The sequence below is a fragment of the Amia ocellicauda genome, chromosome 16, assembly GCF_036373705.1.
Source record: "Amia ocellicauda isolate fAmiCal2 chromosome 16, fAmiCal2.hap1, whole genome shotgun sequence".
Classification (NCBI taxonomy): Eukaryota; Metazoa; Chordata; class Actinopteri; order Amiiformes; family Amiidae; genus Amia; species Amia ocellicauda.
In genome coordinates, this window is record NC_089865.1 from 13,629,284 (window position 1) to 13,654,632 (window position 25,349).

At 37.3% G+C, this 25,349-nt stretch overlaps 1 pseudogene; it reads left to right on the forward strand.

Annotated features, from left to right (window-relative positions):
• The first annotated feature begins 21,509 nt into the window (after positions 1–21,509).
• LOC136711928 (kelch-like protein 10) lies at positions 21,510–25,092 on the forward strand (annotated as a pseudogene).
• The last annotated feature ends 257 nt before the right edge of the window (positions 25,093–25,349 follow it).

Genomic DNA, 25,349 nt, shown 5'->3' on the forward strand with positions numbered 1-25,349 from the left:
GTGGATGCTTTTAATAAAGTTTTTAATTATATGTTTTTACCCATATGGAACAAGAATCAGAGTCATCAGAATACTTATCACAACACTTTTATTATAAGACACTTCGTCTTATATATTGTGTATCAAACATTTTTTTCCCCACATTTGAACAATGTATTTTACACAATAGATAAAATCATGCTCGGATTTTTGCCCCTGAAAAACAAAATCCATAGTTATTGCTTGTTTATCATTTATTGAATACATTGTAGGTTCCATCCATGTAATCCTGGGAGATATAAACGTTTGATTCAAATCTGAGTAACAGTGCTTTGCAGATACATTTTGAATTACCAAACAAAACAGATTATACAATGTAGGGAATATTTGGGTATGTTTTTTATGCATTACTGCACAATACTTGCTAATGACTGATCTCTGTACTGTGTTTTACAGGGGCACAGCATGCTGCAAGGTCTAACCACCACGTCTGTATAACTGCTAACTGTGCTATAAATTAGCAACTGCCTTGACTGAGCGCTTCACTGAGTTATCTACAAGTCCCCTTAATCACCCATTACCTGCACACATATCTGTCAGTGCCAGCATTTTTTTTAGCTAATGGGACAACTGCAATGTCAAAGTAAGCTGAGAGGACTTGAGCAAGGTGTTTTACTTCAATTTGTTTTATTGCGAAATGTCTAAAGCCTACAAACAAGTAAAAACAGACATGGTTGCATTTCAAACCAGAGGTTGAATTCTCCAAAATATTGTCACTGTCTTTCATCTAAAACTAAAGGAATTATAGGTTGGTTTTACATAGTCTCTCTAGATATCATTAAAATCACTCAGAACAATGATTTTGAGAAAAACACATGAAATTAGAAACTTGTATCCTCATATTAAGTGACACTGAGTCCAAGTGCTGCTCCCCTAGATGGTGGTGGTTGTGAATAATCTATGCCAGTCACAAAACATGTCTGACTGGACCAGAGCTCTAATCTGATCTAAAAGTGTCAAATATCAATTCACGTTGGGCATGGAGAGACTTATAAAAAACGGCATTGTGATGCAGTCCAAAGGCCACATCAGCAAGGTTTTTTAAAACACCCACAGAAGATTTTTCCTTACAGCACTTTTACTGCAGGGGGGTAACCAGCGCTCAATAAGGAAAGGTTACTGGTGGTTTAGTGTGGAATTGAAAGCACATTTTGACAGTTCTCGGTTTTTGAGATTCATTTATGCCTGTAAAAAAACAGATATACATTTTATAAAATCAAACTGCAAGGGATTCTTTTTTGGGGGGTATTTTTCCGTAGCCCCCTTTTATTCTGATAAAACCTACAATTTTGTACTTGAAAAAGGTCATATATCACAAAGAAGCCTGAATTCCAAAGACGTTTGAAAGCAAACCTATAAACTAATTAATATTCTTTCTTTGCAGGCTTCCTTTACAAGCTTGACGGCAGACATGGCATTTTAGCTGCTCTTACAATTTAACCTCTCTCCTTTAATTAAACAGATGGCTGTATATTTTAAATCCTGTAGTGGCAGGCTTTAATAGCTGATTCTAAATGCTTGCTTTAGTAAAAGCCTTGGGGTTTCACTCAGTGTTGCCTAAAAACTATATTTATCTAAACACTTTCACTCTGTCAAATTCGTGTTGCTTATTTAATCCTCATCAGCTCCCATAAAATATATGCTGTTTGCAATCTTCAGTTTCATTTTTCTCTCGGCTCATCCCATAACATTTTAATGGCTTTAAGGTCAGTCCGCTTGGGACGGTTGTGTGTTATTTAAGGACCTTTTCTTGTTTTTATCTGAATTATGATGCTTACCTGAGAGCACTGTATGATGCTTGAGAACAGAGGGCCATTATTCTTGTTCCTTTTAAAATCGTAAAGTCAGTCACCATTGCAATCAACAGTACCCTAAAATTCAGATATATTTTGATTGATATTGATTGCAATAAACACTTGTTACCTTTGGATTTATGTGTTTACTGAATGTACACATTAAATTTCATACTAAAGCAACTTTCAACGGGCAGTCACACTTCATCGTATGCACGTGCATATAAAGAAAGAGTGATAAAGAGATTATTAATTCCATCGTTGAAATTAAAAGGTATTGTGCTTTGGACATATCATTGCAATACTAAAACTGCTGCTTGGCCCAGATTTGCTGTTAAAGTAAAAAGACTGTGTGAATATAAATGAAAAGTGACTCACCCTGGAAACTGGATGCATGATTTGCTTCAGTCTTTTGCATAGTACTCACAGTCTGTTTAATTGCTTTAGCTTAAGCAGAATGGTATCACAATGTCTTAACATTAACATAGCATAACGACCATAGGACTTAATGTTGAAGATAGTATGATATTGGTTTGATATTTAAATGTATGATTCTTAAAGTCTATGATTGGATCGGGGGTAACAAATAATGGAATGGAACTGTGAATGAGTGTCATTTTTATATTTCCATTGGTTAGTGATTTTATTTATTAATTCAGATTCACTGGTTAGTATGCTAGGGTTGATAAAGCATATTTAAGTTTGTATTCTACCTGAACACGATGTCTGACCCCTTAAAAATGTAAAAAGCAAGGACATTTTATTCTGAAATTGATTACTTTCTGAATGTATATTATATCATCTCGGAGAAAAACACGTTTCAGTACTTGATGATGAGAGGAACCTAATAAAAAACAAGACTAATGGCTGCAGATTATAGACTATCAATTCAGCTTGATTATATATTGGACTTTAATAAGCACACTTCACTGGCCTACTTCTGCAAATATCAAGAATTAAAAAGTATAAAATATCCACCTTATTGAAGTGAATCGGAGTTTGTGCCTTCGGAGTTGGTACTTTTTAGCAGTAGGAACTGAAGCTACTTAATGTACTCCTGAGTCAGAGACAATAAATCCAGAGCTTTGCGGTTTCTGAGTTTTAGAATAGATGGATGCCTCATAACAAGCCAAATTGTTAAATAAAGTGAATGAGAACCTGCTGACTGAAAATTTTAAAACAGTTGATGCATAGAATACCCAAACTGCAAACCTGACAGTCCGGGTGAAGACCCAGGTAAAGGGAATCACTAAATTCCATGTGACCAGTCAAGTCAAGTTTTAATTATTTTGGTGTTGAATTGTATTTTATATCCACTTATAAAAAAGCAAAGTTGTCTTCTTGATTGACAACACGCTATGATATTTTCTCAGCCAGGATATCACATCATCTTCCACCAAAAATACTTGTATATTATTTAGGCAACAGAAATGTTTTTCCCATTCTTAGACTAAACACAGTGATAAACCATAGTAACTCTAATTTGAATTAATTTCCTGTCTTCAGTAGAATTGCACATTTACTTGTGTTATTAGAACTCCCTGTTGCCGAGAGGCTGCTAAGCTGAATTCTTGCTCGCTCAAATATAACGTTCAGTGCCTGTGATACAGTGGACAGGGTTACTCTTTCTAATTTTATTTCTGTCTATTGTAAAAATCCAGAAACGCTTTGTTGCATCACCATTTAAAAGACATATTATATAGAGCAAATAGTATATTTTCTTGGGTCACATTTTAGTGGGGCACATTTTCTTTACTAAAACTAAAAATAACAACACACACACACACACATGCACAGACGCACACACACAATGGATTTGATATGTACTGGTTTAAACTCCCACCTCCTTAAGACCTAGTAATGTATCTCCTAAAGCACCAGATGTTCCACTGTGTCACAAATCATTTTCTTGCTCATTACACTCTTATATTTCTTTAAGCTAAGCTGCAATATTATCTCAGGTTTCTGTGAATCTCTGATGATTCTTTTTTTAAATGCCAGTGAGCAGAGTGCTTTTCTGATTACTACCATCCCCAAATTATTAAACTCTGTCAATATCACAAAAAGCCTTATCCAGACACACATACACACACACACACACACACATGCACGAACACACACACACACACACACACACACACGCACACGCACACACACACGCACACGCACACGCACACACACACACACACACACACACACACACACACAAGATCTCTATCTGGAGTCATATCTGGCAGTTGTCTCAGAGAACACCCCCTGGCAGGATTGAAATAAAGCTGCAGTTGTACAATTAGATTTCCACCTCCATTGTTTTCATTAGTGTACTTCAGGACTATAATAGACTCGCTAAGATTGTGTTGTTTCTCACTTGCACAGTTGGCACTGCTGCATCTGATATTGCTGATACCACAAAACAGTGAGAGAAGAAATATGTACTTCGGTGACAAAAACAATATTGCTACACCCCTACAAAGCTGAATATGGGGAAATTGCGTATTGATAGAAATCCTCACAAAAACCAATGAAAGTCGATGGCAATGGTTCTAATATTATCATGGATATTGAAAGCATAGAAATCAATGCAAAACATATTCAGTCGATGACATTTGCATTCAGAGGTAATCAAATGGTTAAAGATTTGGCTTGGAACTGATCAATATTTCACATTCTGCTGTGCTGACCGGATTAAAAATAAATGTGTAACACAGAGTCATAGGGTATGGAAAAATAAATAGGTTAAGTAGTAGCATATACTGTATATATCTTATAAAAAGCAAAAATAAATATAATATAAAAACACTGGATGTATGTGTTATCAGTTTATCCTGGACCATCAGTTTGCCTGTAACAGTGAGCAAACATGTAATACTTTTTAAATAAAACAACTGGATGTATAATCAGTGGTTGCTTAATTATCTAATGGACACTTATTTATATGTGAATACCTTTAGTTACATCAATCACATTCGAACACTTTCATGAAATAATTAATCATCCTCAGCACTGCATGCCAATGATAGCCTCTGTGAAATTCTGATAATAAAATGGAGGAAGATAAATATTTCAGCTTGTGGTACCAAACTAAATTGTAATTGTTTTGTTTTCACTCAGAGATTGACGTAGGAAATTATGTGGAATTTCATTTCACAACAACTTAGACAAGAAAAGTAGTACCTATTTGTATGAGGACCGTATGTTGATGGCACTGGGGTTGTCTTCTGGCTTGTGGGTTATCATATGTCTCATTGCTCCAGCTGTCATCCTTCCATGTCTGTGTACAATGCAATATTTAATAACAGGTGATCAACCCTTGAATGCCAATCAAACTTGGCATTTGATATCAAAATGTTAGCAATAACTCCCTGGACAGACAGCAGCAAGCATGCTTTTCGGGGAGATGCTTTATGTGTTGAATATTATTATTTTAGATAGAAATCCTCTGTGTAAAAATGACTTAAAAGAAATAGCCTAAAACCTTTATTCATTGAAGCAACAACAACCAAAAAACCCCCCAAAAAAACACACTTATCATGAGAATGCAGATATGGACTGTACAAAACAAAAGGTACAAATACACTATAAATAAAAGAAAACATGGCACAGAACATACAATCCTTTTGCTTGGAGACTCAAACATATCAGCTGTGTCATTGCTGGTACTAAATTGAATTCAGACAGATTACTATGCTATCTGAAACAGTTAAAGAAAAGCATACGTTTTAGTGGGTGTATTGTTGATAAATCAATACATTATTTGATTTAAATATTCTTGTTAACTTGTAGTAACGGGTGTCATGTTGCTGAAAATTGTTTAGTTCAGCTTGTCTTAAAAGCTCATCTTGAGTTGAAAAATAAAAAAATACTTTGACCTTCTTCAAAATAACAGATGCCGAATACCCTAATGTGTGGCCTTTGCCAGCTGTTAGGTGAGCTTAGTGAAATCTGTAATGGAAATATTTAACCTTGCACACTGAACATTGTTGATACTTATAATAAAATATGCTATTCAAGGGACTTTATAATACAGAGGAATACCTGCTATAACTGCCTATTGCTTTTTTAAGCTTGTGGTATTTCAGGGTCTTTTTTGGATGTAGTTTCACTTTTATTTTGAGTCCAAAAGGAAATCTGAACAGAAAAAAAAATATTGTATTTGGAATTCCCTTGTTCTTAAAAGTGTCTTAAAAGAACTAACTGCTGCAATATAAGTTACATGTGGTTCTCACTCTACTGCAAAACTGAGGTCTTGCACTACTGATGCAATAAAGTGTTTCCCCTCAGCCACAGAGCAATGTTCTACCTTGTTACCCGGAGGACATTAAAGTTTGAATAGACCTAGTGAGTTGCTTGCTGTATAATGTCTGCATTTGATAATGTACCTGTGGCCTTGGTAGAAATCAGATCAGACCGGGTATAGGTTCCTAAAACAGGAAGCTGTAGGTAACTGTTGTTTTGTAGATACCATCATTAAGGTCATTTCTGAATAATTCAAAAACCTGACTTAAAAAGTAATATTTACATATTTGCGTTAATAATAGTGTATCCCTTAAATCAAATTACCCCCTGTGGCAATATATGCTTTTAAGAGTTTTGAAAAGAGTCAACATTTTCATCATGCCATTATAAAGGTGATGTTTCTTGATGTATTATTTACGCAGAAGCAGGTAAGTGTGTCTTTCTTTTTGACCAGCCTAGGTATCTGTCAAATCATATCACACATGACAAAAAAAGCTATGCTTGTCTGAGGACCTGGGCCTGTTGTCTGATTTGACAATGCATGCCAAGGCTAGGTGGAAAGCTGAAGGCCCCTTGCCACAACTGCCAGTCCTCAGCATCCCTTCATTGCTTGGACTTTTATCTTTGTAAGTGTTGTCAAGTTTGTTGGATGGGTGTTCGTATGTCTGTGTCTGTGTTGGGGGGAGTGGGGGAGTGGGGAAAGGCAATGGGGGGAATGCTATTGCAATTTCTTTCTTTCTGGTTTGTGAGCACATTCAATCTGACAGGCATCCCTGGAGTCACCAGAGCAGCAGATGGTTGAGATGTATTTCCCATCAGCACAAAAACACAGGGAGCAGAAGAGATAAAACTGCTGATGCTTCATGCTTATTATTGAGAACCTCATGATACTATGAACATTTTCCGACGTTTATAAAAACAGATCATTTTAATTTGGTGAAGGATATAATTCATAAACACTCAAATGGGCCTCTTACTTGTGGACATACAACTTCCCATATTATACGCACTCTTGTGCATTTTGTCATAACTAGAGTGGATATAGGATCTTCATAAGGCCAACTCCAGAACTTCATCAATAAAAGGATCAAGTGCCATTTGTTTTCAGAATGAACAGTCAGACTTCTTTGTTGATAGCTCACTCGAATCACTTACTCCAGACAGATATCCTTGAAAATGAAAAAAGAAAACATTCAACAAAAGTGTTAATAGGCAGATTGATTTAAAAATTAATCACAAGATACATTCTAACCAGGGTAAGACTGATTTTCTTTGGGAAACTGACTTTACATCATCCCTCTGTGGTTTTGGTTATGTGGGTCACCTGGCAGGATCACATAATCTCCATATTCCTCTGACTTCATGTCTGTATATATCGTTACATTATTTTCAAGTGCGTTATCAGTGGAATTTAAAGAAAGCAGCTCACCATACATATGTTGTTTCTGCGTAACAGGTTACCTGGGAAACAAGCACCAACCCTGAACATAGTGAAAGAACAGGTGAAGTACTACTTCAGTGTGTAATTCTCATTTAGGTGCCAAAACGTAAAATAATAATAATAATCAATACTGCTAATGTGACTATGTTGCATTTTTATAAGTTTCCATGCAGTTTCAAGACACACAAACAAAAGAATAAATCACCACTTGTTATTGCAAGATGCATACAGGAGACATGTTTAACGAAGTGTGCGATGGAAATTACTTCACAGATTGCAGTGCAGATGTATGAGATCATCAAGTTCAGCAATACCAGAAGACAATCTTAATGGTCATGCAGCTGTAAGAAAGGCAAAACTTCTGCAGAGACTTTAGGGAAATATATCTATTGTATTGGCTTTTAAATATATTGGAATGGTATATTTCTTACCTTTCTCATAGTGCTTAAAAAGAACATACTGTACATTCAACCAATCATCATCATATTTACATCCAGTATAGATTGTTTAATGAAATACAACTGGTTCTCTATGCTTAAAAAAACAGGAGTAACTAATAATCCAAACTACTTCCTACATGTGCATAAATTAAGATTTGATATTGTATTGGACACACTTCCTCCCACTCAGTCATGGGAAACTGTGCCTACTCCACTCAATAAAAAAGACTTCAGGCTACATTAATGTGGTATCCCATTCGTGCTCACTGTGTGAAGTAAAACGCGAAATATTTCTGATTCAAAAATAATAGTTACGTGTTCAACACAGTTATCACAAAAAAAGGTGAATGAGGGACATGAAACACCACTAGGAATTAACATGAATTACTGTTATGTGTAAACATCCCCATTTATATTAATAGAGCAAATCGGCTCTGATCAAATTGCCGTTGCGATCATGACGAACGAGGACCAGAGGCTAATTGGGGAATATTGAGAGCAGAAAATAACAGTTGTCAAGAGAGAACTGGCTGCCTGGATAAAGACAAAATGAAGCGAATTGTGTGTCAAGGAAATGCAAATGAATGTTTAATGATGGCTTTTTGCATATCAGTACATTTCATATTAGGAAAGTATGATAAGCACCCAAAACCAGAAACAATTTGACATAATGCTGCTACTTTACATTACAGACATGTGTTGCTTATTTGCCATGCTTTTTTTTTTTTTAACAGGAATTCAAATTCTTTTCTGAGGCTACATGCTATTAAACATCACATTGATTTAACATTTTTAGGATATACTCTGAGTGGCATACATTTCTTATTGCTGCAGAGCTAAGTGAGCTCTTACATAAGACATCTGTTAATAATATTTGCCAAATGATTAAAAGGTCCTGAGACTAAGGTATGTCTATTTACAAATGTCTACCTATGACTATACAAATGACAGAGAATATAGAAGAAGAGCAATACAGAAATAATAAATATAGAATTGTTCACAAGAGATTTTTGCCCTGGTAGTCAGATTTTAATTAATGCTACAATATCTGTTTAAAAGATGTTTTTTTAATATCTAATTGTGACCCTAAACAGCAATATTTGAATCTAATTATTTCAACCTGGACTGTCCTAATTTTTGTATATTTACAATATTTATTCAATCAATTCTAAGATAGAAAGTTATTAAACAGGACGGCAGTTCTTTAAGATGTAAGACTACAGCTTTCAATTAGGTGTTTATTTATGTATTTATTTATTTATTTATTTATTTATTATGTAATGGAACTGTAATAAATTACTTATATTTATAGTTTAATGTAAGGTCTTTCCCTATAATTATATAGATAGAAAGATGTTATATATTCAATAAGTTGTATAACATAATTCTCCCACCTTGTGCTTGGAAATGGATAGATTGCTTTCAAGCCCGCTAACTCATTTTCTTGATTGGCACATGTGACAAGGAAATGCTGTGCTAACTCTGCAACATCAGGTCAGTTTCTCAGAGTTAGATTAGGGGTAATCCTTGCCTACCTTTTCTTAATTAAATTAACCTAATCCAAGATTAGTGCTAATCCTTGATTTCAGGAAGAAAATGATAGACTGGCATATTTGCTCTTGGCAAGTCATGTTTGGTATTGTTTAATACCAATGAATGGAGTTCAAGAGTGGGACAGCTAGGAGATTACATTAAATAATTAGCTTTTACAGCACTGTTTTCATTGTCAGCTCTTTAAATGAGAAATGTAATAGTTTTTCAGGCACTCTTAAAATATCCTAAACGTATATCCCAAACTGTAGTAAATGATATATTACATCATCTTCCAAATATAAATCTCATAGTGATATGATTATAATGCCCATTTTTTTTTTTTTTCCTGAATAAAATGTGATTCAACCGTCTCAACCATTTTCAAAGCTCAGCTCCAGGAATTCTATAAATGTGACATCATATACTCTTATCGGTATCCTGGTTTAGTTTACATGGAAGCATTGAGACTCCTCTCCTTAATCTCACAAACTTGAATAGTTTTTACATAAATTCACATAACAGAATGCTCCATGGTATCATCAGTGGAAAACATTGCTGATTAAATTTCCACAAGTTTCCAAATATCACTTTGGAGGCAATGGACCCACTTTTGCAGACAGCTGCAAACTGACCAGGTCTATGGGGAATGGCTGCCAACTGGCAAAACTGTTGTGTGCTCTGAGCAATCCTTAGTTTCTGTTTTTTAACTTTTTCTTGCTCGCATTAAAGTAATGTCCCAATGGATGAGCAAATGGGCTGTTCCCAGTCAGAAATAACAAACAGAGAAATAACAAACAGAGACAACAACAGTCTCTAGCACATTGTAGACAAGAGCCCTAACACTGTAACCCTGTAGGCTCAACGTAGTGCAAAACAGTTTAATTTTCACAAATTATCTTGGGAGTCATGATTACAGAGCAATATTGTAAGCATAGGTTACTATAATCCATTTTATTGCTTTCTGACCCCCTCCAGATTTTGGATATAGGGTCTGTTATTTCTTATGGAAAAATAGGGCTGTACCAAAAAAAACTAATTCCTGTACACTGGTGACATTTGCAGAGTGATCAGAAAAATACATAACACGTAATATAGTTCTTATAATTTGTAATACTAGGTGGTTAGGTCTAGGTTTGCATCCTGAAATAATTGGATGTCAGTGAATTTGTTGAAGACATAAAGATAGGATGCGGAAACAAACCCTGGATATCTGAAAGAGAGACTAACACTCAAAGGGGACTATGGGAATGTGCCATCATGTCAGATTTACTGGATGATCTAATAATAACATGGTCTCGACAAATGATCACAGACACGAAATCTGACGAGCTGTGCCACTTCACATAGTCACTTTCATTGAATTGTTACCAAGAGGGTCAGGAAAGTCACATATATTTAAAAATGTTTTATTCCTTCTGTAATGGAATATAATTATCCTCGCACAAACATCAAACTTCTGTAGATTGAACAAGGGGAAAGAAATAACATTCAACAAGATAAATCTCAAGAGTACATTTAGGCCACATTGAACTGTAGAGCATTTAATCCAAGGTCACAGGCATTTTGACTGTATTTTAAGGATTTTTTATTTAATTGAAAAATTAAGACAAGCCAAATCTAAACATGTGACAATACGCTGTTGTCACCAAGTACCAGGAATGACTGCAATTAAGCAATAGAGTCCATTGATGCAAGCTCTAATGTTTGAAAAATTAGAGCAACAGGTCATCAATCAAATATAGAGGGCTCTATTGGTATTAGAAAATTATTTGTGTTTATGTTTTTAATTTAATAAAGTTAAAAATCTATATTTACCTTAATATTCTGATATTTTTTCCAGTAACCTTCCACTGTGAAAAATTGTTCCCAACGTACTTCAAATTAAAAAAACTACATACATGTACAGAATATTAATATTCTTATTTGGCTAAAATATATCCTTATTCATTTTAAGTACCATTGTGTTGTTAATCTTTCTTATAGTTGATCTGGATATTGCTAGAGAAAGTAAAATTACAGTTACTCAACAGTCCCTGTAGTTTCGTCAGAACTGCTCTTATATTTTGTAAGTTGCCCTGGATAAGGGCGTCTGCTAGTAAATAAATAAATAAATAAATAAATAAATAAATAAATAAATAAAAAAATAAAAAAATAAAAACTTGTTGCTGGAGGCAGGGCATCATTCAAGCTGGCAGGGAGAGGATTGGATGGAGCTGAAATAGTGCTGAAGTTTGACTGGTTGGTTTTGAGGCAGAATTACTTTTAGATGCATCTGAAGTTAAAACTGTAGACCAATTGCGTCGTTCCTGTGGATTTGCAGTCCAACAGCAGTTAATTGAGCTTTCATTCCCATGTCCTGTCACTGGCATGATTTCCCTCGTCTCCAGACGAGTAGCTGAACAGTTGTTGCTCTTATACAGTGGTTGGTGTATCTTTTTCTAAGCATAGTTAAAATTGACATTCATGGTATTGGTATTGAAATTGTTTTGTGTGTTATCAGTTTAGATGTAGATTAGAATGTCGATTTGAAAAGCCGGTATATGTGTATATTGATTTATTTGTTTAATTCTATTGAGTTTACAGTTGGGCATTTTATCTGGAAGCTGATTGACTGTTGGCACACATTAGTCTTCTAATATTAATTAGGCAATGATTAAATAGTTATCCAGGTAACTTTGACAAGGGAAGCAGAGAGGGTATGTTTTATGTAAACATTAAGCTTTGAAAATCACTATAGTAATGCTTAAGCCTTGAGAGATTAAGAAATTAACCATATTATTTCACTCCCCTAATTCAGTACACACAGTACACCCACACTCAGTAATAACATTGGCTGACCTCAATACTTTATTACCTGCAACGTATTCAAGCAGTGTTTTAAATCTTTTGTCTTAAACCCATGAAGCCTGTTGAATATCATGAAGAGAAAATGTCACTTTCGTTTAGTTTCCATTTACAGCTGACTCTTTTGGTAAATTGCACAGGGATTAAAAAACCTCAGAGATGGCTATGCATTCCAAATTAAAGTTTGTTCAACTGGTCTCTGTAATCCATACTTTCTTTAATCTATATTTAAATCTGGTTTGACAGAAGCTGCATATGGGGCTGTCAACTTTGTTGGTTTAAGGATTCTGATTTATCAGTGGCACTAGTGGTGGCACTTCCACAATTTCCCTGGAGGCAATTCTTCAGAAGAGTTGTCAACTTCAATCTAGGGTCATACACTAGGGCATAATGCCCTTTTCTCAGTTTTCAGTTACTTTAGATGAGCACATTAAATATGAAAGTGCTTACATGCTCTTGAAAGTAAACAAGAAAACAACAATACAATATTAAGTATAAGAGTGTATAAGTATGCACTATTATCTATTAATCTATAAGATTGGATATAAATACTAGCAAGTGAGTAGCCATAAAAACCTGCAAACACAAGGGTGACACTTTGTATTAAGGTTGAGCAGTTGTAAATATGCAATATATGTAATATTAATAGATGATGAATTACAACCTACAAAATCATTAATACTAATTGTATTACCACAATAAAATATGTATATTGTAATATTTTAACACAGTCTATATGGTCTGAGTTAGACGTGATAGAAAATCAAATCATTTGTTTGTTATCAGTGGACCATAACATCTCACGTTTGATTACCTGAAAAAGTTGTAATGTATAAACATGTTATAACTATAGTAATAATGCTTTAATAGCTTGTTGTTGCTAATCTATTAATAGCACAACTATTGTTTATTAACTCCTATTAATGTAACAATTTTTATAAAGTGTTATCTAACAATTTGGTATAGCCTCCCAATTTGGGATTGACAATCATTAATTCATGGTTATGATCTTCATACTGGAGTTGGAAAGACCAAGACAGCACACAGATGGCATTCAAAAGGTGAACTGGAAGTTTAAAAGCAAAACTAGCAGAAGCACTGTAGGGAGAGTGAATGTAGCTGATCACTGGTAACACTGCAGACCCATAGAGCCTCGGGAAGCTCCAGGGGAATTTGTTGTGTGACAAGCTGAACAAACCTAGGCCTATTTAAAGCCAACTCAACCCCCAACAGCACCAGGCTAGTGGTCCATGGCCCATTGGGAAATCCCAGTCACAGCTGACTATACGCGGATATGTGCAGGATTGAACCAGCGACATTCAGACATTAGAGTTCAACCTGCTTTGAGACTCCGGGGATTAATTAAATTTATGATATTAAAATTATATTATACCAAAGGACCAATACTGAGTGTGCAAAAAAAGTTCAGTATTACCTTGCAGGGGAATCATAATAAGGCGGTTTCATCTGCACCTCATTAATTTGAAAAAGTCAAGCCCGGTAGTTTATAAATGGATAGATCATAAGATGGTGAACTATGGAAAAAGGGAAGGTGAAAGAAATCAAACTGGCCCAAAGAATATGGCCTAATTCCTTCTCTGTTAAATGCAGATACATACTGTGGTATTCAGTTTTATAAGAAAGTCTGGCCTTTCCCCCCCAAAGAAAATCACAAAGGAGACACTCAAAAAATCTATAGAACGGTTTTAGGCATGACCAGGTTTAATGTTAAATGATTTAAACTTTTTCAGTTATTGTTACTACCAAAGGTATTCCTCAGGTTTAAAAATAGACTTTATTATTTTGAGAATCAAGCAGATATTCAAGAGCAATCACAGAACTTGACACTATGAATAAATAAGGAGAGCTGGTCCAACGGGATGAGATTATGTATGCATAACTCTCATCCATTATTTGTGTGCAGAAAGGAGAGAGCAATAATAAGGAAGCCTTTCTTCATAGGAAATGTGCGAGTTGCCACACTAATAGGGGTAACCTGAAATTTATGTGACTGTTTTAATTAGGTAAAGAGAAGTACTGGTGTATGACTGGAATATGTATTGACACATATTCCTGGCAGGAAAAAAATAATTATATTGACCCGTATATTTGTTTGTGTCAATGCCATTTCAGCTGCTTGCAATGTGAAAACAAACTAATGCTTTGTCAGTGTCGTCATACACACACTATAACATTTTTATCGGTCATTCTGAAACCAAACGAAACCAACCAAATACAAGAAAACAAAGACACCATTAAATAAGATATTTCACTGCCACAATTTAATTATAGATGTTTTATATATCTAGTCGGATAGGGAGTTAATTTTATCAGCCAAATACCCTGTGGAGATCAAAAATCTTTGCTTGCCAATTGTGTTTGTAACACTGGGGAATACTATATAGATGCATTAAAATCACTGAAAGACTAGATGCATGGCAACATTTAGCACATTTATTCATGTATTCATTTATTTATGGATTTCAATAGTTTTTTCTGATGTAGATCTTCTTCAAGGCAGGGCTGTCTTTCTTCTGGGACTTGGTGTAGGCTGTGCCAAGGAGGACTAGCCCTGTATTTCATATTGTTAACACCCGGATAACAATCCAGGTTTAGCTGCATAATACAAATAAAAATGCCACAATTCTGTGTTTGCAGGTTATTACTCTAAGGTAACAGTGTAAATAAACCAATGACAGGCGACCTCCTCCACATCCTTCGACTCGCATGGCTGAAATCTTGCTTTGTTCAGTGGAGTATTTTATACCACAGAACATTTTGAACATTCATAACGAGAAGTACATTAATTCATTTCACTATGAAATAATGATATACAAAAATGTAACCAGGAGGTAACATTGTGTAATGTGGACATAGAGACTTGTCAGATTATCTACTGGTATACAGCAATATTTTAGAGGGATGGTACCCCCCCAAAAAAATTAAATGTACTGTTCTATTATTAGTATATACTATACTATTCTACTGTATACTATCACACTATATCTCTTTTTTATTCAGACAATATATTCTTATTCCTAACCCTGGCAGTTCAGGCAAGTCATTAGCCTTCAGGAGACACCATGCAGCCCCCTGACAGGCTTGCGACCACACATTCATGTTTCAGTTACATCCTGAAGCTAAACAGCCCTCGGCCCGGTCTGTACTTGAATGGGAGACCTACAGGGACGTCCACCTGCTACATTCATATTCCTGACTTGTGGCAGTTCATGCATCGATAAATGTTTAATGGCAAGGGGAAAGAGAAAGTCAGTTATTCCGCCTGTTAAAGAGATGAGTTAGGCTTTTCTGTCCCACTAGACCGATATGGGGATTTGATGGGGCCCCTGTTCCCCACAGCTACTATCAACTGGGACAGATGCGGTTAAGGGATGGCCGGTGCATGGGCGTCAGAGGTTTGCAGCAATGTTGGCAACCCACCCATCTTGTCTTGAAACACAATCAAGGACTCTCACCCCCATATGAGCTGGAAGTCCCTGGCAACCCTGAGGTGCAATACAAGTGAGGGCTGTTTTATGGGCTTTCGTGTGTAGTAACTTGGTTCAGAAATGTTCAGATATTCACTAGTTCACTGATTTATGAAAACTGGAACGTGACAAAAATTCAAGATGATTCTCTTGTTTTATAAAACAAACTATCAATAAAATACAATTCAGCTGTCATTGATCTTTAGGGGAAAAAAGTGGACTAATTTGAATTTTGGTGTTAGAACTTCTAATACATGTATGTATTTTTAATTTAGTTTTAGTTTTTGCATTTCCAAAACATTTTAATTTTAATTTTAAACATTATTCTCTCCTCTTGAAAATAAATCTGAGCATTCTATATTTTCTTCTATGTTCGGTTCAGTTTTTTTCTGACCTATTTCACCCTATATGCTGGTGACATCAATATATATATATAAGAGCGCAAGGTATGCTGTGACACAATCTACTGTGGCATATGTTGTCAGACATTTCTCATATTCAAACTGCCATCTCAGACACAAGTGCCTGATCCACATAGTCCCAGACAAGCTACAGATCCACTATGCCATAAGTGTGGTCCCCTGTCACAAGAGCTTTAAATGTTCTTCCAAGTCTAGAGGAGTAATGCCACTGCAAAAGGCACATGTACAAGCATTACTGCAGTACTTTAAAATCCCAAGTTAAATTACCAACAGTACTTTTAGAGAAGGAATATGTTTCTGTAATGTGACAAGCCTGACTATATTGGGTTGAACCCAGGTTTTGTGAGCTTTTTTAAGGGTACTGCTACCTCCAGTGTATTGAGATGCTTTGGATGACTGCCAGCACTGATGGGTTTTTATGGCGAAGGCGCATCACACAACAGTGGGAGTATCACACAATAGTTAAAAAAAAAGAGTTGAACACGATTCATGCCCTGCTATCGTAGTTAATCTCCAGGCTGAAAAGTGCTGCAGCAATTAGACAAGGGTAGACACTTTATAAAATACACTAACGGTATTTATTTTGTTGCCCCAGTACTTTTGGTAGTACAGCATTCAGCTGAAGATTACTTATTTTGAATTATCTTACATTTGTATTATTTTACTCAAGTTGGTTATCCCCTACGGCAGGAAATGTATTGAAAAGGCTTTCCTATGGAACTGATACGGTGTATCCTTTGCACTAGAATGGCAGCGTGCTTCAGCGTATCCTCTTACAGTGTGTCAGGGTCAATTTATCAGAAACACATTTATATTCCAATGGGTGCATTTAATTGCAGCAAAGCAGATACCTCTTTTAAGGTATGGTATTCAATTTAAATGATTCCTTTTTTCCTTAACCCTGACCATTATAAAGAATATTATTTATCACACTGTGACACAAATAAGGGCAAAAGAAAATGTATGTGAATAATCCATAGGGCATTTGTCTTGTCCTATGTCAGTGCTGGTCGCTATTGAAGATAATGATTATAACACTCTTGGGGAAGATTTCTGCTCTGGTGAGTTAAATGTAAAGCCCTTTGGAAGGCCATTATGAACACCTTGCAGTGATGGGTCACTTGATGATACCCAAGCTGTAATACAGCACACATGTAAAAGTTGTAACAAATGTTATAAAGCTGTGCAAATGTCTTTTAAAACCATTCCTTAGAAATTGTATGATTCAAAACTATTATTGTATTTCAAGGTCTATGACACTGGCAAAGATTGAAATGTGTTTGGAAATAGAATGTGTATGTTATTGTGAACTCCACTACCAATGTTTAGCATTTTAATTTATGCTGTGTAATTCTGCAGGTTTATTGCAGTCAACATGTAGCTTTTACCAGTCAGTACCAACAATATGCAATTTAAACAATTAAATGCTATGGTGCTGTGCAGTGCTCTATGTGAGACCCAAGCCAACATTCACCTTGATTTATTTGCATTATAAAGGAAATCAATAATACCAAGTGTTTTACAGGAATAAAAACACAATTTTATTGTGCTAGGATGATTCATTTGCTGGAACCATATCAGCCTTTCATTCCTTGTCATGCAATTTGGCATACAATTGATAAAATGTAGGTGTCACACTACATTATGCACCTCACAGAAGCAAACATGAATTTCCTAAAGGTACGAAGACACGGATTGTTGGAATGGAGGCTGAATGACTCCTCAGGTGGTCTCTTCGGGGCAGCAGTGAGAAACGCTGACAGCAGTGTGGAGGAGCGGTGTGGAGGCACACTATGGCTTCCCAATCGAAACTTGCTGTGATGAGATCCAGGGCATCGTTTCCCTTTGTTGTCATCTCAGCATGTGTTTGTCATCTAACCATATTGTATGGAGGCTCAGTGGTTCCAATATGTAATTGCGCAGAAGATAAAGAACCATCCATTTCCATTTATTGATCAAATTAAATGGACCAGACAGTTTACATGGCTGTGATTGAATGAATCACAGCCTGGTCTCTATAATTATTCACAATGAAAGAAAAATAAATGTAATTATAAATACACTTAGCCTTCGGTGCTATTACAATTTTTTTACAATACCATTAGGCATAATTACATAAAAATGCTACAAAAAAGAACAACAAACTATTAGGATTTATTTAAATTTTTTTTTTTTTTTTTACTGAATCTGAGAAACATTTTGTACAGCTATTTATTCCCTTTTTTCCTTCAGGCCTCATTTCTAATTCCCCCAAATTTCTCTCCTATGGGGCTTTTAAACAGATGTTAATGGAACTTTTGTGCATACATTTCAGATATGCCGTATACAGATTGCCTCGCTTGATGATAACATGCTCTTATTATGCAGCATTCACGGTTTATGAAACAGGAGGACGTCACAGAGTAGAGATGAAGCTATCTAACTTGTTCATGTTTCTCGAGATTTATTCAGGCACTGTCATCTCATTCATGTTCACTGTTGTCGTTTCATATTAGTTTCTAGTAAAAGCCGAACAACTCGGGCTGAAGGAACAAGTCAATCACACAAAACTCACATGCTTTCAAACACCTGCAGGCTGTACACTCTGCAAAAGATTATTAAAAAAACAGTGGCAAAAATATATAAAGAATCTAAATGAGGATGGAGTAATGTCACATAAAAATGTTTCAGACTGTAATGTAATGAGTGTTTCTAGAAGTACACTATTATATTTTAACAAGATTTTGATGACAAAAAGATTTACTTGAAACAATAGGAGAGTGTTTTAGTAGAGTTTTAGGCTAGACTTTTATAGATTTTGGGCTACTAGTGAATTTTTATTTCTGGCAACACTGGCTATTGCTTTAACTTTGATTGTCCTTGTGTTATTTCTTCTTGTGATGCAGAACAGTGAATCAAGGTAACAAAAAGCCAAAAATGCTACACTATCATATGCAACCAAGAAATGTCATACAGGTCCAATAAATGTTATAGGTGACCATTAGAGTGTCATACTGGACCAAAAAAGTCATACAGAAGCAGAAGCGACAATGTCGTGGGGGACAGCCAATGTGTATCAATAAAAGTGGAGCAACATTTGAATGCCACAGCATATCTGAACATCACTGCCAATCAGGTGCATCCCTCCATGGCAGCAGTGTATCCATCTGCTAATGGATGTTTTCAGCAGGATAATGCCCCATGCCTCAAGGCTAGAATTGTCCAGGAATGGTTCCACGAACATGACATTAAATTCAGTGCACTGCAGTGGCCTGCCCAATCACCAGATCTCAATCCAATTGAGCATCTGTGGGATGAAATGGGACAAGCTATTTGGAGTAGAGATCCACTACCAGCCAACTTGACATAACTGTGGGAAGCATCGGCGTCAACACAGGCCAGCATACCTATGGAACACTTAAGCCACCTTGACTGGGGTGTAGTCAGTCCACTCACAAGCCTACATATGAAAACTTGTATATACACGTATTTCATGTAACTTGTAGGAAATGTTATCTGTACTGTATTTTGCACATTTTATAGCCCCAATCAAGCTATTTCCAACCCAATCACAGAGCGTCCCAATCAATTAGGTTTTATTTACATAACCAGTGGTTAATCATCATGTGAATCTTGATTTAAGGCAACAGTTGCTCTGTTTCTGCAGTTGAAATGTTAGATTGAAATCCAGAAGACCTAGTTGTTTCTCCAGGACCAGGGCTGGGAAACCCTTTTTTAAAAACAGACAACAGAAAAACAAGTTCCTCCATGAAGCATGGAACATTTTTAGGAGATCATGATTTCATTTATGCTAGTAAGAAACATGGCCAATGTTAAACCACACTGTGTCACTTAATACAGAATCTTGTTGAATGGACCACTAGAAAAGAATGTTACCAGCAAACACTCCACAATAGTGAACCAGTCAATATGGGAGGGTGTTGCAGAAAAACGAGTGTTGCAATCTCCACGGTAGATAACGAGCAGAGGTTGAAGAAGAAAAGTTAGCAGCAAATGTTCCACAGTAGTAAAGCAGACAATAAGTGTTGCAGCAAAACGAGTGCCACAGTATATAACAAGCTGAGGTTGGAGGAGAAGCTGTACGATGTGGTAATAATGATGGACGGCACCGTGTTCAAAGCCCACAAGATCATCTAGTGCGGTTGTACCTCCTACTTCCGGTGAGCACACCGTATCTAACATCTAACATCTAACTTACGGTGACTGCTAGGTACTTATAAGGTAACAAAGTACCCAAAACTATTGTAATATTAACACACATTTCTCAGCAAGTTGTTAAAGCTGTAGTGAAAATCAATACATTTTTAAAAAGGGTCTGATTTTTCTGACCAGGGAAGACAGAACCAAATGAGGGAATTACAGATATCCCAATAAAGGTTTTTTTTTCTTAAAGGTTTTAGTTCCAACTGAACTCATAGTAACTGAAGCATATGCTAAAATAGACTGCAAAATAAATGTTTCCAGCACTTAAACATAAGCCAATACTGGGCCCATGCTGAAATATGATTACAGATACAGTGGTGTGATGTACCTTTATGGTAAATGAAGAACCTTGCCAAACAGTATACTTGCATTTCAGTCAGTTCATTATTTATTTACGTTTAAAAACTCAGGTAGCACATCAGTCAAATGTAGCATGTCTAGTTTGCTGACCCCAAAACAAAATTATATATAAATTAACTTAAATACATTATCCTGAACTGGATTCTAGAATTGAACTACCTCTAGTGAGCCAAATACAAAACAAGAAATTGATTGTTTCCTGTATTCGACTACATTACAAGTGGGAGTTCAATACAGTGTAATTCTCATTCAGAACTCATGAAAAACAAATAGTGTAAGGTAAGGTTTTGATATGCTAAGGCCCCCCCAGACCTCAGCTGGAATGAAAATCAGATACAAAGGGAGATGAATGAGGAGCGCTGGTAATAACTGGTATTATTTGTTCACATTACATTTCAAGGAACAGATAATAAAGACTCTTTGTGTGGCAGTGTGATCCATTATTTTATTACTACAGAATTTGTATAGATGAAGTGGAATGGAATATAAGTCAGTGTCCACATATTGTAAACATATAAGGAAAACCAAAGATCTATGACTCTGCTGCACAAGGGGACCTCACATGCTATGTGGTGCGGTTTGTGGTGTCCCAGGATTCCTCCATCACCACTTAAGCAGAGAGGGGGAATGAGGAAGAAGTTGTTTGTCTTGCCCCCACAGAGTCCTGTTCAAAGAAGAAGGAGTACAGCATCCCCGTCCTCTCCCCAGAGATGATGAATCTCATCATCCAGTATGCCTATACCGGCGCCGTATCCATGAACTCCGAGAATGTGCAGGAGCTGCTGGTAGCGGCTGACCAGTTTGTGTTGGTGGGCCTCGTGCGGACCTGCTGTGACTTTCTGGATGCTTAGTTGTGCCCAGAGAACCACTTCAGCGGGTGGCTGAGCTCCAGCGGGTGGCCTACCGCTACACCCTGCAGCATTTCAAGCCCATGGTCAAGGCCTCCGCTGAGTCTCTGGCGCTCTCCCTGGACCAGCTGCTGGACATCATCACAAAGAAAGAACGTCAAGCAGGAGGACATGGTGTTCAAGGCCATCCTGCGCTATACTGCCCACGCACCCAGCGAGCAATGCAGCCACATCTCCGTTCTGGTACCCAAGGTCAGAGTCTGCGGAAGGACATAGTAGTCCCCAGTGCACAACACCAGAGCACATACAGAATATCATACAAAGTCAAGTCACATTAATGCAACTGCAACAGAGATGCCATAAACAAACCCCTGAGAGGCTGACCAGAAGCCTGAAGTTTTGCATTTATGTGGGGAACAAATAAAACACCTTTAATATTTTAATTTAACATTGCTGTACCCAAACTATTTCCCACTGCAGCCTGGCTGTTGGTGATATTAAAGATCACAGATCACCACAATATGAACTATATAGCCAACAAACATTTTATTGCATTTAAAACATATACACGTTTGCTCATATAAAGGGAACAATAATGTAATTTCCACTGAACAATGCAATTTTTAATTACTGTCTTAATATTTTGTACCTTTTGTACCTTTTGTACCTTGCCTTCTGTACAATCAAGGTCTATGGTTTTATTAAAGAGGTCCGTGCCTTTTGCCAAAGTGATTCAGCCAGTCTAATTATCTATGTGGAAACTGATTCCCACACTACACTCAATGAAAGGTCTCTCATGATTTATTTTTCATGAAAAGGATGATCGCTCCATCCATTCAGGCCACCACTGTTATAACGAAGCTCATTCTTCAGTTGTTATAATGTGCTGTACATAAACTCGGACCTCTTCAGACACCGATAGAAAGTACTGGAATAAATGAAAATGCTTGTTGGGGTTTAAGCCTAATGACAACACTGAATTAAAATACCACAGAAAGAAAATCTCCATTAATTCCTACAGAGGTCAAATTGACGAGTGAAGATGGCTTACTAAAAAAGGGTTAAGGTTAGGATAACTCCTCCCTGTTTGTCAGATTTTTATTTCCTATTTGTTTATCATCACCATAATGATCCTCTCATCACTTTGTATACCGAGATGCGCAGAAATCATTGCCGTGTCTTTGATAGTGCTTGGCCTCCTCCTCTCCACTGTACATTGCATATTATAACAAGGCAACTAGCTGATCCTGCGGTGTCTGCTGTGCTCATTGGAGGTGCGTGTTCACTGTAGAGGAGCCAGCCAACGGGGCTGCCCCATTACTTTTCTTCCTTGTCCTGCAGGTATGGATGGTTCTGATGCACCCACAGGACTTCATGAAGAAAGTGAGGAACAACGAGGTGGTGAAGCAGACCGCCGAGTGCAAGCCTATTATCAACAATGCAGTCAAGGCAATGTACCACATGAATGGCTCAGACGCGGACTTCCACAACCCCATGTCCCGGCCACGGCTACCCTATGACATCATGCTGTCGATCGGGGTTCACTGTGTGAACGTCACCATCTGGGAGAAGAACCTGAGGGCCTACCATGGGGTTGCCGACCTCAAGGGCTGGGTGTACTGCATGGGTGGCTTCGACTGCATGGAAAACTTCAGCAGCATGTCGAAAATCGATCCTGTGGCCCGCACTTGGCACAAGGTGCGGCCCATGAGATACTGGCGTTGCAAGGTCAGCGTGGCTGTGAGGGACGGCTTCATATATGCCATGAGCAGCTTCGACAGCCACGAGCAGCTCAACACAGCCGATCCCTTCAATCCCGAGACCAACTGCTTGACCCAAATCGCGCCCATGCATGAGGAAAGAAGCAATGCCAGCTCCACCACCCTGCACAACAAGGTGGGAAGCCTCCCTGCAGCGCTCACTGTAAATGGGGCTAGGTCGAGTCTCAGTCATGGAAGGGCTACTATGTTTCAGAGCAGGGATGACTAACTCAGTTCTTGGGGTGGATGCTGTGTCTTCTAGAACTCTATTGCTCAAATTAATTTCATTTTCTCTAACTGGCTTATTCAAGATCATTTTATTGTTGATTGCTTTGAGTTATAGTACTATATTTACAGATCGAATTTGACTACCTCTGTGTTTAAATTTATAAAAGTTTGAACTGGGGGGAAAGTAAGTTGGCATACTCCTAGTTTTATATAGATTTGTTGTGTTTTGTCTGGATACAAATGAAACACACACAACAAAACATGAAGTGCCAAAGCAGGAATTGTTACATGAATACAATATGAACCAAACAATCACACTGAAATTGTAATTGTAATTGTAAAGTCACGGCACCACCTTGACTGTCATAATTTATTTACCAGCATGTAAAGACATGCAGTAGTTGCTGTCTACTCTAGCAGAGTTTAGAAACAGTTTGGTCAGCAGCCTCCAGATCTGTGCAGCCACGGCTCAGACAATAGTCAATCCAGGCCCAGGGGCACCCATTTTCTCTGCTTCACACTTAACGAATTCTACTTTCTTGCATGGATTCAAAGATTTATTTTGCTTCCTCCCTGGCTAGGTGTACACCTGCGGGGCACAGATGGGAACGAGTGTCACTTGACATCAGAAACATACAGCCCAGAGACCAACCAGTGGACCACCATCGTCCCCATGTTGAGCAAGCGCAGAGGAGTGGGCGTGATTGCCTATGAGGACCGCGTGTATACGGTGAGGATTCACTGCAAGAAGCCATCACAAACACAGCAGGGGGATGAACATAACGGCTACCAGTGTTAACAGCTTTTGATTATACACCTGTATTGAACTAAACCCTTCAATCATAATCAATTAATCATGTGATTCCTGTAAAATAGATATATTCTAAATGACACTGCAGTATTCTGGTGGCTTGGTCTTTTACATAATTCAGAACCCAAATGGCATGCACTTATAATTAGTATGTATACAGTATAATATCCATATGTTGTGCTATAGGAAGGGGGTGCTTATTACAATTCCTTGTGTTTATTGTTATTAATATTGTTGTTATTATTATAATAATGATAATAAAAATACAAGCAAAACTAAGACATTTAAGGAGCCCTCACATCTTGTTCCAAATCCTAAAATCCCTAAAATGTGAGACCTCTGCCCTCTGACCCCTGCAGCAGGTTGGTGGCTTTGATGGGACGAACCAGCTGTGAAGCGTAGAGGCCTGCAACACGCTGACCAACAGCTGGCGCCCAGTGCCCACCATATGCAGCCCACACAGCAATTTCGGCATTGAGGTGGTGGACGACCTCCTGTTCGTGGTGGGCGGAACCAACGCTTTCTCCGACTCCTCCAGCTTGGAGTACTACTACAGCAAGTGGTACAATGCCCACAACATGAGCATCTCCTGTACTGCACTCAGTTGCCAGGGCTGCCCAATGTGGCCAAGTACGCCACCCCCTGAGATGCCCTGCTGTCCGGCTTTCATTGAGAGGAAACCAAACCCCCCCACCAATAGCCTTCCCTCCATCTGACATCACAGACTGCACTCACCTCTTGACCTGGTCGTTGCCAGACTTACAATAACTACAATAACAAACAACTTACAATACATATATTTCTCCATTACCTGACTAGGAAGTGCCCTTATTTATTGGTAAGTTTCATGGTATACATATTATATTAAAATTGGTTATATTTTCTTGCCTTTTCTGTGAACAA